At 36.0% G+C, this 12,556-nt stretch overlaps 1 protein-coding gene across 5 annotated transcripts in view; it reads right to left on the reverse strand.

The window, feature by feature from the left end:
- Nucleotides 1-12,556, reverse strand: part of LOC106070474 (cleavage and polyadenylation specificity factor subunit 2-like) — a 193,342-nt gene that overhangs the window by 68,735 nt on the left and 112,051 nt on the right. The window lies entirely within an intron of this gene.

The raw sequence follows: 12,556 nt of genomic DNA on the forward strand, positions 1-12,556 counted from the left end.
TCTTTCTTTGTAAATCGTGCTGCTGTAGGGACTGTTGTGGCGGCTATTTCGATTTCTTCACTGTTTTCAACCTTTTGTAGTATTTCGCCCGGATGTGCCGCTACATAAGTTTGACACAGTTCCATAACGGTCTCCACACTTCTCGGTTTTCTTTCCTGTAGGAAAGCAAACAAATGCTTCCCAGCAGTTGATACGATTTTGTCCACGATGATAAACTGCTTTAGACTCTCGAAGGATTCTTCAATTCCAGACGCTTGAACCCATTTTTCGAACGTTATTTTCACATCAGAAACAAATTGCTTCATGTTGCCGTCTGATGGTGGTTTTAGCTCATGAAACTTCTGTCGGTAGTCGTCTTCGCTGTATTGATAGAAATCAAGCAATGTTTTCTTGAGGAAGGCATAGTTTGCTACCTCGTCATCGCTTAGGACTTGTAGTGCATCGAGGGCCTCCGACCAAACTGAGAAGTTGTATGGCCCATTCGTGTTGTGGTTCCTTTTCAAGTTTCATCAACATTTCAAATCTGTTGATAAATGCATCCATCTTATCCGTACCTTCCACGAATTTTTGTCTCTTTGTTTGGGGCGTATTTCTTTTCCTCGTGTCTCTATTTTCCTGCTCCTCTACATCCTTTGCTTTACTCTCCTTTTCAATTGCGGCAATTTTGGCCTTCGATTCCTCGTCGTCTCTTTTTATTTTGGCCGCTACTTGGTCCTCTTCTAGTTTCCATTTAAATCTCACCTCTTCTTCCAGCATTGCCATCTTCCGTTCTTCTACTTTCGCCTTTTCTTTCCTCTCTTCCATTCTAGCATCTCTCTCCTCATTCTGTCTTATGATTTTAGCAACCCACTCGTCCAATTCTTCTCTCTGGTAGCCAAGACTCTTCCCCGTTTCGTAAAGTTTTAGTAGGTCACCGTATACTTTTTCGGCCATTTTATGGACGTATGTTTGTTCTTATACTTTAGAACAAACCTTTTAGTCCCTGAGTTAATTGATTTCCCAGCCCTATATTTGAAGTCAGTAGAGTTTACTGCTGACCAGAAGATAATAGATAACAACTATAAGGATGAAATAGTTCACCTGTCAACTTGTTGACACACTTGCTGCTCCACCATTGTTGTGATTGTTGTGAACTCCTAGCCTATGACTTTGACATGGATACATTACGTATGCAATACTTCAAGAACACCAGGGATGCGTTAGAAATAAGAAATATTTAATAAAGAAATAGGAATAAATTATAACTGTAGATAACGCCAACAAAAGCTGAATTTCCTAAATATACATTAACTATCAAACTGCCTTATAATGACTCCTACTATGCTATCACAAAACTCCGGTCCCACTGTCAACAATAACAAAGCTCAAGGGCCGTCACCCCACTTTACCTAGTCAACCAATGAAATAATAATAAATACAATTAATAAACATAGAAATCCTCACATCTTACAACCAAGGTTCTATAAAGTGCTGTCAACAATGTTCTATACAAACACAATCACCACACGGGTTACTGCAGCGATCGGACCCCATGATGACTTGCTAACTATCGTACAAAACGCAAGCTAAAAATCTTTGGCCATATTACAAGATCTTTGGGGCTCGCAAAAACCTTCCTCCAGGGAACAGTACCAGCAAAAAGAAGAAGAGGCAGACAGAGAAAGCGAAGGGAGGACAACATAAAAGAATGGACGGGCCTGTCAGTGAAAGAAGTTCTAACTAAGGCAAAGGACAGAGAGGAATGGAGAAAGACTGTCGACGAATCTTGCATGGTGCCCCAACGGTCCAACAGACTAAGGGATAGGTCAAGGTAAAATCTCCCCTTAGCTTAGGACATTTGTATATGACACTAAAATGTATTCAAAATTATTGATGAACAAACTGGTCGATTTTTGTTTTATTGATTCACGTGACGTCATCGATCACGAGCTTGTATTTGATGAGGAGTAGTCGAACAAGTTGAAACATACAAGAAAGATATCAACATACAAGAAAGATATCAACATAAAGATACCAACATACAAAAAAGATATCAACATAAAGATATCAACATACAAAAAAGATATCAACATACAAGAAAGATATCAACATACAAGAAAGATATCAACATACAAGAAAGATATCAACATAAAGATACCAACATACAAAAAAAGATATCAACATAAAGATATCAACATACAAAAAAGATATCAACATAAAGATATCAACATACAAAAAGATATCAGCATACAAGAAAGATATCAACATACAAGAAAGATATCAACATACAAGAAAGATATCAGCATACAAAAAAGATATCAACATACAAGAAAGATATCAACATACAAGAAAGATATCAACATACAAGAAAGATATCAGCATACAAGAAAGATATCAACATACAAGAAAGATATCAACATACAAGAAAGATACCAACATACAAGAAAGATACCAACATACAAGATATATATCAACATACAAGAAAGATATCAACATACAAGAAAGATACCAACATACAAGAAAGATACCAACATACAAGATATATATCAACATACAAGAAAGATATCAGCATACAAAAAAGATATCAACATACAAGAAAGATATCAACATACAAGAAAGATATCAGCATACAAAAAGATATCAACATACAAAAAAGATACCAACATACAAGAAAGATATCAACATACAAGAAAGATATCAGCATACAAAAAAGATATCAACATACAAGAAAGATACCAACATACAAGAAAGATACCAACATACAAGATATATATCAACATACAAGAAAGATATCAACATACAAGAAAGATACCAACATACAAGAAAGATACCAACATACAAGATATATATCAACATACAAGAAAGATATCAACATACAAGAAAGATACCAACATACAAGAAAGATACCAACATACAAGATATATATCAACATACAAGAAAGATACCAACATACAAGAAAGATACAGAGTGATATAGTCTGAACGTTTAAAAAAATAAAATCAAGTAGCAATACTACATAAAATACTGAAATCCTAACTTCAAATACAACCTAAAAAATAAAGCCACAAAGATAAAAGCACATTTCTTATTGTATATGCTTGGACAAATTCGTACAAGTACTCCTTCTTCCCTAGTGCCATTAGAGTACGGAACAGGTTGACTGAACAACACAGGAAAACCATTGAATGAGCAGAGTTTAAGTTACTAATTACCATGCAAGACTAATTGATGACTTTTCAAAGATACTAATGAGCAAAGCGAGACGCCATTTGAGCCTAAGACATTTGACGAAGTTCACCACCAGAGCTTGCTGAAACAATTGAAATAGTTTGGCATTGCTGCTTCGTTACATCAATGGATTCAGGATTGTCTATTTTTCTATAATGATAAATGGCTCTAAATCAAAACGAATAAGAGTAAACTCAGGTGTACCTCAAGGAACAGTCATAGGCTCACTACTGCGTCTAATGTACTCAAGAAAATTATTAAAAAAAAACTTAAAAAAACAAAACAAAACAAAGCTTATATTAAGCATAGTTGTAATAATTAGTTTGGATCATTCATGTAATTAAATTTGTAATAGATCTAGACTAAAAATAAAAAAAAGCCTTTTTATAAAAAAAAAAAAAAAAAAAAGGATGGGGTTAAAGATATGAATTCTCACTCATGACCCTCTCAAACCGACATTGTAACTACTCTGCTAGAGAAGTTCTTATGAAAATAGCAGATTGAATAGTTATGTATTGTTTCTATTTGTCGTATTTCAGGTTTGTGTTCACTAAGACTCAGACGACGACCTATAAAGGGGACTAATTCAGCTTATACCACTACTTCAGTCAAGTACAAAGTCTTTCCCATGTTCGAGGTATGAAACAAAATAATTACCGATAGCTGAATTACTAGTTGTTGTATTTTTATTCTTGTGTTGTCAGGTAAAAGAAATTATTTGTGCACATTTTTGGGTGTCGGAGAAATAACGTGTACAACCTTTCTATCCGACAGATTAGAAACAAAAGTCAGAGAATTGGAAGACAATCGCTAAAACTAACAACAACAACAATAATAACAAGGTTACAAAAGACAGTTTGTGTGGAAACACAAACTCAAAATCGGCCTCCGAAGTGGTCCACCCAGGCAGGCTTCAATATTTTCAGAAAGAACTTCCAAATGAAATTATATCAAAGACAAATGAGAGATAAGAATGAAGAAAGAAGGTTAACAGATCTTGTGTAGTGCCCCAACGGTCCAGCAGATCAAAGGCTAGGTGAAAGTGAATGTAAAGTTAGATGTGAACCTGGCCTAACTAGTTCCCCTTTCAGACCTTGTGGTCTATAGGGCAGATTATGTAAGGTTCAACTGTTTTTGTGGCCTACGGTTAACGAGGGTGTCATGTAGCCAGCCTCCATTTATATAGAGGTGCAGCTGTGTATCAAGGATTGGCCTCTTTAGTCACACAAGAAGTTGCAAAGGGAAAAGATCGTCTCTCGAGACGTAAAATGCCACAGACAGACATGTAGCCAGCACAACGACCAACCGCCTTTACTTTTCCGCAACTAATGAGTGGACTCTGAGGCGCCCAAAGATTCCAAAGTTAAAAATCCCAGTCTTCAGCAGGAGTCGAACCCGGGACCCCCTTTAGAGAATGGACCCCCGGTTCAGAAGCCAAGCGCTTTACCGCTCAGCCACCGCGTCTCCCCTGGCCTAACTGATGTCTTGTAATTGATCAGATTTTTTAAAAAGGCTCAATCTCTTATTCCGCAATAGATAAAAAAAAAGATCAGGAAAATGAAGTTTATAAGATTACTATTCGTTTTAAATTAGGTCTAACTTATAATGCATACTTATTAGCTTTTTCTCTTTAAAAAAATACTTACATAACTGATTTTAAAAATTAAATTTTTCGCTTTCAGAAAAAAAAAAAGTAGCCGTTGCATCAGAACTTTGAATGGTCTAAAATATTGTGATGTCGAATTTTCAATATCTTTTCTAGTTTACGAGATCTAAACTGGACGGACTGACAGACGGACAGACATTTCACACAAAACTAATAGCGTCTTTTCCCCTTTCGGGGGCCGCTAATAAAACAAATAAAAACTAATGCTATTCAAAGTGAACCAGTTACACCGAGTACAAACTCAAAATATCTACATAAAAAGTTATCATGGCATCCCCATATTAATGTAATAGCTTTAAAAAAGCGTTAAGGTTTATTAAAAGAATTTTAGAATCCAACAAGAACATCAAACTAAAGTTAGCCCTAAATTAGAATATGTCTCCTTCAAGAAAGCATGACGTTAGAGAATGGAATGGGTTGCCTGAATAAGCCAGGACAACAAAAGACTTGGCAGTCACTGATTAGCATGCCTAATAATGATCTTCTCTTCTGAAGTAACGTCTGCAGCTTAGAAGGTAAGATAACTCCATCTATAAAGCCAACCTAGCCTGAACAACGGTGTGACTGTATCACTAGAGACTAAACGAGTAGAAGAAGAGTAACTCAAAGTGAAATCCTGTGTTTGTAATGTGGCTTGGACTATCCAGAAGATGTACGTCTCTGTACGTCCACTGGACATCTGCAGGAGCTCAGTACGTCGTTCAACTCGGAGCTCTGCACTACGTCAAAGATGACCATGAATACAGTAATAGAGGAGGTAAATTAACATTGGCTTCATTTGCAATTCTGTTACAGCCCTCGTTTGTGTGTTTCTAATGGTCAGGCTGTCCTATGACTAACTCGGCTTCCTTTAGATGTCACTTCAAGTGGAACAAAGTGATTCTCAGATGAGACTGTACTGGTCGTCTTCACACAATAGTCTGACCATTCCCCTAGGATGTAGTTAACAAGATCCAGAATAGACTGTACATGTTTAAATGTTTATTTATAGAGTTCAAGAATAGACTGTACATGTTTAAATGCTTATTTATAGAGTTCTAGAATAGACTGTACATGTTTAAATGCTTATTTATAGAGTTCAAGAATAGACTGTACATGTTTAAATGCTTATTTATAGAGTTCAAGAATAGACTGTACATGTTTAAATGCTTATTTATAGAGTTCAAGAATAGACTGTACATGTTTAAATGTTTATTTATAGAGTTCAAGAATAGACTGTACATGTTTAAATGTTTATTTATAGAGTTCAAGAATAGACTGTACATGTTTAAATGCTTATTTATAGAGTTCAAGAAAAGACTGTACATGTTCAAATGCTTATTTATAGAGTTCAAGAATAGACTGTACATGTTTAAATACTTATTTATAGAGTTCAAGAATAGACTGTACATGTTCAAATACTTATTTATAGAGTTCAAGAATAGACTGTACATGTTTAAATACTTATTTATAGAGTTCAAGAATAGACTGTACATGTTCAAATGCTTATTTATAGAGTTCAAGAATAGACTGTTCATGTTTAAATGCTTATTTATAGACTGTACATGTTTAAATGCTTATTTATAGAGTTCAAGAATAGACTGTACATGTTCAAATCCTTATTTATAGAGTTCAAGAATAGACTGTACATGTTTAAATGCTTATTTATAGAGCACTAGAATAGACTGTACATGTTTAAGTGTTTATTTATAGAGTTCTAGAATAGACTGTACATGTTTAAATGCTTATTTATAGAGTTCTAGAATAGACTGTACATGTTTAAGTGTTTATTTATAGAGTTCTAGAATAGACTGTACATGTTTAAGTGCTTATTTATAGAGAGTTTTAGAATAGACTGTACATGTTTATATGCTTATTGAAAGAGTTCTGGAATAGACTTTACATGTTTATATGCTTAATTAGAGAGTTCCAGAATAGACTGTACATGTTTATATGCTTATTTATAGTGAGTTCCAGAATAGACTGTACATGTTTATTTGCTTAATTAGAGAGTTCCAGAATAAACTGTACATATTCATATGCTTAATTACAGAGTTTCAGAATAGACTGTACATATTTATTTGCTTATTTAGAGAGTTCTAGAATAGATTGTACATGTTAATATGCTTATTTAAAGAGTTCTAGAATAGACTTAACATGTTTATATGCTTAATTAGAGAGTTCCAGAATAGACTGCACATGTTTAAGTGCTTAATTAGAGAGTTCTATTACACGAGGAGAGAGAGAGAGAGAGAGAGTTGTTAAGAGAGAGACAGAGAGAGTTCTTAAGAGAGAGTTCTTAAGAGAGAAGAGTTGTTAAAAGAGAGAGAGAGAGAGTTGTTAAGTGAGAGAGAGAGAGTTGTTAAGTGAGAGCGAGAGAGAGAGAGAGAGAGTTCTTAAGTGAGAGAGAGAGAGTTGTTAAGTGAGAGAGAGAGAGTTGTTAAGCGAGAGAGAGAGAGAGAGTTCTTAAGTGAGAGAGAGAGAGTTGTTAAGTGAGAGAGAGAGAGAGAGAGTTGTTAAGAGAGAGAGAGAGTTGTTAAAAGAGAGAGAGAGTTGTTAAGTGAGAGAGAGAGAGAGTTGTTAAGTGAGAGAGAGAGAGTTGTTAAGAGAGAGAGAGTTGTTAAAAGAGAGAGAGAGTTGTTAAATGAGAGAGAGAGAGAGAGAGAGTTGTTAAGAGAGAGAGAGAGAGAGAGAGTTGTTAAGTGAGAGAGAGAGAGAGAGTTGTTAAGTGAGAGAGAGAGAGTTGTTAAGTGAGAGAGAGAGAGAGAGTTGTTAAGTGAGAGAGAGAGAGAGAGAGAGAGAGAGAGTTGTTAAGCGAGAGAGAGAGAGAGAGTTCTTAAGTGAGAGAGAGAGAGTTGTTAAGTGAGAGAGAGAGAGAGAATTGTTAAGAGAGAGAGAGAGTTGTTAAAAGAGAGAGAGAGTTGTTAAGTGAGAGAGAGAGAGAGTTGTTAAGTGAGAGAGAGTTGTTAAGAGAGAGAGAGTTGTTAAAAGAGAGAGAGAGAGTTGTTAAGTGAGAGAGAGAGAGAGAGAGAGAGAGAGAGAGAGTTGTTAAGAGAGAGAGAGAGAGAGAGTTGTTAAGTGAGAGAGAGAGAGAGAGTTGTTAAGTGAGAGAGAGAGAGTTGTTAAGTGAGAGAGAGAGAGAGAGAGAGAGTTGTTAAGTGAGAGAGAGAGAGAGAGAGAGTTGTTAAAAGAGAGAGAGAGTTGTTAAAAAAAGAGAGAGAGAGAGTTGTTAAGAGAGAGAGAGAGAGAGAGTTGTTAAGAGAGAGAGAGAGTTGTTAAAAGAGAGAGAGAGTTGTTAAAAAAGAGAGAGAGAGAGTTGTTAAGAGAGAGAGAGAGAGAGAGTTGTTAAGAGAGAGAGAGAGTTGTTAAAAGAGAGAGAGAGAGAGTTGTTAAGAGAGAGAGAGAGAGTTGTTAAAAAAGAGAGAGAGAGAGAGTTGTTAAGAGAGAGAGAGAGAGAGAGAGAGTTGTTAAGAGAGAGAGAGAGTTGTTAAAAAAAAGAGAGAGAGAGAGTTGTTAAGAGAGAGAGAGAGTTGTTAAAAGAGAGAGAGAATTGTTAAAAAAGAGAGAGAGTTGTTAAGAGAGAGAGAGAGAGTTGTTAAGAGAGAGAGAGAGAGAGTTGCTAAGAGGTAGAGAGAGAGTTGTTAAGAGAGAGAGAGAGTTGTTAAAAGAGAGAGAGAGAGTTGTTAAAAAAGAGAGAGAGTTGTTAAAAAGAGAGAGAGAGAGAGTTGTTAAGAGAGAGAGAGAGAGAGAGAGTTGTTAAGAGAGAGAGAGAGAGAGAGTTGCTAAGAGGTAGAGAGAGAGTTGTTAAGAGAAAGAGAGAGAGTTGTTAAGAGAGAGAGAGTTGTTAAAAAAGAGAGAGAGTTGTTAAGAGAGCGAGAGAGAGTTGTTAAAAAAGAGAGAGAGTTGTTAAAAAAGAGAGAGAGCTGTTAAGAGAGAGAGAGAGAGTTGTTAAGAGAGAGAGAGAGAGAGAGTTGCTAAGAGGTAGAGAGAGAGTTGTTAAGAGAGAGAGAGTTGTTAAGAGAGCGAGAGAGAGTTGTTAAGAGGGAGAGAGTTGTTAAGAGGGAGAGAGTTGTTAAGAGGGAGAGAGTTGTTAAGAGGGAGAGAGTTGTTAAGAGAGAGAGAGTTGTTAAGAGAGAGAGAGTTGTTAAGAGAGCGAGAGTTGTTAAAAGAGAGAGAGTTGTTAAGAGGGAGAGAGTTGTTAAGAGGGAGAGAGTTGTTAAGAGAGAGAGAGTTGTTAAAAGAGAGAGAGTTGTTAAGAGAGCGAGAGAGAGTTGTTAAGAGGGAGAGAGTTGTTAAGAGAGCGAGAGAGAGTTGTTAAAAAAGAGAGAGTTGTTAAGAGAGCGAGAGAGAGTTGTTAAGAGGGAGAGAGAGAGTTGTTAAGAGGGAGAGAGTTGTTAAGAGGGAGAGAGTTGTTAAGAGGGAGAGAGTTGTTAAGAGGGAGATAGTTGTTAAGAGAGAGAGAGTTGTTAAGAGAGAGAGAGTTGTTAAGAGGGAGAGAGTTGTTAAGAGAGAGAGTTGTTAAGAGGGAGAGAGTTGTTAAGAGGGAGAGAGTTGTTAAGAGAGAGAGAGTTGTTAAAAGAGAGAGAGTTGTTAAGAGAGCGAGAGAGAGTTGTTAAGAGGGAGAGAGTTGTTAAGAGGGAGAGTTGTTAAGAGAGCGAGAGAGAGTTGTTAAGAGGGAGAGTTGTTAAGAGAGCGAGAGAGAGTTGTTAAGAGAGAGAGAGAGTTGTTAAGAGGGAGAGAGTTGTTAAGAGAGAGAGAGTTGTTAAGAGGGAGAGAGTTGTTAAGAGAGAGAGAGAGTTGTTAAGAGAGCGAGAGAGAGTTGTTAAGAGGGAGAGAGAGAGCTGTTAAGAGGGAGAGAGAGTTGCTAAGAGGGAGAGAGAGTTGTTAAGAGAGAGGGAGAGAGTTGTTAAGAGAGAGAGAGAGTTGTTAAGAGGGAGATAGAGTTGTTAAGAGAGAGAGAGAGTTGTTAAGAGAGAGAGAGAGAGAGAGAAATTGTTGAGGGAGAAAAAGATGGTTGTTGGGAAGATTGAGAAATTTAAAGCTTTTAGGTGTGTGTGTCTTGCGGGGGGGGTAGAGTTGTTGAGAAAGAGAGTTGTTGGGATACTTATTCACATTGGCATTCTAAGGATACTTAGTCACATTGGCATCCTAAGGATACTTAGTCACATTGGCATTCTAAGGATACTTAGTCACATTGGCATTCTAAGGATACTTAGTCACATTGACATTCTAAGTATACTTAGTCACATTGGCATCCTAAGGATACTTAGTCACATTGGCATTCTAAGGATACTTATTCACATTGGCATTCTAAGGATACTTAGTCACATTGGCATCCTAAGGATACTTAGTCACATTGGCATTCTAAGGATACTTAGTCACATTGACATTCTAAGTATACTTAGTCACATTGGCATCCTAAGGATACTTAGTCACATTGGCATTCTAAGGATACTTATTCACATTGGCATTCTAAGGATACTTAGTCACATTGGCATTCTAAGGATACTTAGTCACATTGGCATTCTAAGGATACTTAGTCACATTGACATTCTAAGTATACTTAGTCACTTTGACAGCTCAATTGTTATGGAAATAAGAGTATCGCCAATAACTTTAAGTTCGAATCCAAGCAGAAGTAAAAATAAAACAAGAAGACCAGTGGAAAAAAAAAAGACTAAAGTTGCAAATGTTAATGACATCTCATCATGAAACTTGTTAACCTTTTCTAAAATGTCAACTTTCCACAGGCCCAACGGAACAGTGTTGGCACGATTGGCCTCCTTTCTTCCCCCTGTTTCCGGTAAGTAACGAGTTAAGACAATGAGTGATCCCGAAATGAGGTGATGCTAATTTTAGCTCGATTGAGAAAGTCACAACAACATTGAATGTAGTGATGACATTAACCACGTGACTGGGGCATTTCAAATACTTCCTAATGAAGCCAGATGTATTCAGGGGCGGGCTGGGCGCCCAGGCAAGGCATAACAAGTCATTTTAAAATATCAGCTACAGTTTAAGGTTTAAATAATCTAGTTCACTAAACAATTCATCATTAATTGTCATGGGAATCGAGGGAATCGAACCCACGATATTCGCATTATCAGCATGACGCACTAGCCAACTTAGCTGACCGCTAAACAACAAACGGTCAAACATAAAAATATAGATGTAGATCTTTAATTTAAAAAAATACTTATAGAGTTAGCGTCATCAAAAAAAAACAAAAAAACAGAGGCGGCGCTCATCGGATCCGCCAACGGGCAAAGAAAATTCAAGCCATGATTGGATTTGAATGTCTATATTAAAGTAATAAAATACAACTTCAAATAAACATTTTGCGTTGCGTTTAACTTGAAAACAAACTAAATAACCTTTTATCGATGAAGAGACTTCTAGAACTTTCAACAAGAAACTAAATGTAATATGTCTACCTAAGCTCTAAATCTAGAACTGGGCCCTAGATAGTCCTAAGTAAGAGTGTCGTCAAGCGTACTAGGTCAAGACTAAGAGTCATGAGAATAGTCATTGTCTCTCTAAGACTTAAAACTAAAGCAAAGTTCATATCAAAAATATCTTTAAAAAACAAACAAAAAGAAGTGTCGCTCAAAGTACACGCTATTTCATCACGAGACATATTTGTCCATCGTGACCTTGGACGCTAGGGTTTTTGTACCAATAGGCAAGTCAATGAATGAAGCCATAATTACTAATGAGAAAGTCTGTAACCTTTTTTAAAAAAAAAACTTACCTCCCCTGGTGTATTTCATTTCAAAGTGATGTATTATAAAACAAAACTTACCTCCCCTGGTGTATTTCATTTCAAAGTGATGTATTATAAAACAAAACTTACCTCCTCTGGTGTATTTCATTTCAAAGTGATGTATTATAAAACAAAACTTACCTCCTCTGATGTATTTCATTTCAAAGTGATGTATTATAAAACAAAACTTACCTCCTCTGGTGTATTTCATTTCAAAGTGATGTATTATAAAACAAAACTTACCTCCTCTGGTGTATTTCATTTCAAAGTGATGTATTATAAAACAAAACTTACCTCCTCTGATGTATTTCATTTTAAAGTGATGTATTATAAAACAAAACAAAGTAATGTAGTATTTAAAAAAATACCTCACATGAAGTTTCTCCTCTAAAAGTGGTGTTTTATAAAAAAAAAAAAACAATTTTGAATTGTTAAAATTAAACGGTTTGAGATCAAAAATGCAGTTGCATCGGAACATTGTAGCATCTAAAATATATCGGACTTTTTATATCCTTTCTAGTTTCTGAGATCTAAACGGGACGGACAAATGTACAGACAGACAGAGCAAACAAAACTAATAGTGGCTTTCGGGGAGGAGCTAAAAATGGCCCCATTTTTTAAAAATTCTTACCACATAACGTAAAAATTAATTTGAATGAATTCTAGAATGAGGGAAGTGATATTTCTGAATTTGAATGAATTCTAGAATGAGTGAAGTGATATTACTGAATTTGAATGAATTCTAGAATGAGTGAAGTGATATTTCTGAATTTGAATGAATTCTAGAACGAGTGATTTCTGAATTGTGTCTGAAATGTTACGCAGCCAAAATGTGAGAAATTTCAGTTGGGTTGGATAGTGAAAAGCTGAGAAAATAAATTCATTTCTAGCCATGACGAAAGTGTGAGCTACTAGGAACAATTGGACCAAGTAATTGCTCT

This window comes from Biomphalaria glabrata, chromosome 3, assembly GCF_947242115.1.
Source record: "Biomphalaria glabrata chromosome 3, xgBioGlab47.1, whole genome shotgun sequence".
In the NCBI taxonomy this organism is placed as follows: domain Eukaryota; kingdom Metazoa; phylum Mollusca; class Gastropoda; family Planorbidae; genus Biomphalaria; species Biomphalaria glabrata.